Source organism: Ruditapes philippinarum, unplaced genomic scaffold (assembly GCF_026571515.1).
Source record: "Ruditapes philippinarum isolate M1 unplaced genomic scaffold, ASM2657151v2 ctg4258_1_1_1_1, whole genome shotgun sequence".
NCBI classification, from domain to species: Eukaryota; Metazoa; Mollusca; class Bivalvia; order Venerida; family Veneridae; genus Ruditapes; species Ruditapes philippinarum.
In genome coordinates, this window is record NW_026853311.1 from 35186 (window position 1) to 37322 (window position 2137).

Sequence of the window (2137 nt, forward strand, 5' to 3'; positions counted from 1 at the left end):
GTACATTTTCGTCCACAGTCGGTTGGCAGATCGGATTGTTGCTTTAAATGTGGAGACCACTTTTTAAAGGTGGTTGGTCACTATACATACCTAGGTTTAATGCTCAATGAATTTCTTGACTTTGATTTGACTGCTAAATCTGTTGCTCAAAGTGCCAGCAGAGCCTTAGGACTGCTAATTGCTAAAGCAAAACAAATGGGTGGTATGCCCTATAATGTTTTTAATAAATTATATGACAGCACTGTCTGGCCTATAATTTCATATGCTGCATCAATTTGGGGTACAAAATCTTACACCTGTATAAATGCCGTACAGAATCGTGCAATAAGGTTCTTCCTTGGAGTTGGAAAGTACACTCCCACAGCAGCTTCATATGGTGAAACTGCATGGCGTCCTCCGCATGTAAAGCAATGGCGATCTGTCTCCCAACAGTGGCATAGATTATGCACCATGGATACAAATCGACTGAACTATAAGATTTTATGGCATGTAGAAATAAAAGTAATTCTAGATGTAAAAACTGGCAATTTATGTATAACGCTCACATGTCTAGTTTAGATCTTGATGACTTTTTAATGAATTGTAGTAATATGTCATCTAAAGTGTTTTGTAGCAATGTGGAAGAAAAAACTATGAACATTTATATAGTTAGTTGGAAAAACAGTATTAATAATATGTCTGGTCCAAGTAGAAATGGTCGTAATAAACTAAGATCATATAGAGTTTTCAAACAAGATTATGAAACAGAAATGTATGTATCTACAAGTAATATTCCTGCTAAACACAGATCAGCTCTAGCTAAATTCAGATGTGGTGTTGCGCCTATACGTTTAGAGACGGGGCGATATGAAAATATGCCTGTTAATGCTAGACTATGTCCTATTTGTAAAAATGCAGTTGAAACAGAAAAATATGTCTTATTAGAATGTTCTACATATCAAACCATAAGAAATAGTTTATATGAAGAAGCTGTTAAAATTAATCATGAGTTTCGCAATTGGAATGATGATCAAAAATTTGAATTTGTTCTATCTAATAATAATATTGTTAGAGAAAGTGCCAAAACCTGTTTCTCAATATTAAATATGAGATCGAATCTTCTATACAGTTAGTTTTAAGTGTAGACTGTTACTTTTAATTGCACATGTATATTTACTTAGTTTTAATAACACATTTCTTTTAGTATTTTTAATTTTTGCTCTTTTTAAGCCAATAACTCAATAATATCTGATAATACCAATATACCCCGAAACATTCATGTTATTCATTAACCATATCCTATACATTCATTTTCTTACCTAGTCACATTCCTTACAGTTATTTTTGTGGTCATGTCATGTAGATCTATGTTCCTACTTTGTATATACTTTACATTCTTATTCTTACATGGTCATATCCCATACAAACATGTATTTGGTCACGTCCTATACTTCTATGTTCTTATAATATTCTATGTTCTTACATTGCCATGTCCTTTACAACATATTCTTAGTCACGTCCTAAACATCTATGTTCTTACTTGTTATACATGACCAGGTTACTTACAAACATGTACTTGATAACGGCTTCTTACTTGTAACATTCTTTATAATCATATTCTACATGATTATGTCCCTTACAAATATGTACTTGATCAGATCATATACATTTATGTTCCTACTTGAAATATCCTATACTTCCATGTTCCAATTTGGTCACCTTCCCTATAAACATGTACGTGTACCTAATCATGTCCTGTATATACAAATTCTCACATCATACAATAAATTACATCCTATATATCCATGTTTTTACTTAAACATATCCAGAACATGACTAAGGCATACTATATTCAATCATGAATGTCCCATATATAGATGAAAATATTATATTTTTACTATAATATGTGAATTTTAATTCTCCATTTCAATGGTGTAATTATAACGATTTTACTTGTAATTATGATATTAACATATACAAAGTCTCTTATAACTCTGTAGAGAGTGACAATGTGTCTTCTTTTTAATTATGCATTTTATATATGATATGTTGTATATACTGTATCACATTGATGAGACTATAATAAAGAATAAAATAAAATAATAAATAATAAAATATAATTTATAACGTTTTGAATAATAGATGTTGAGGCATGTTA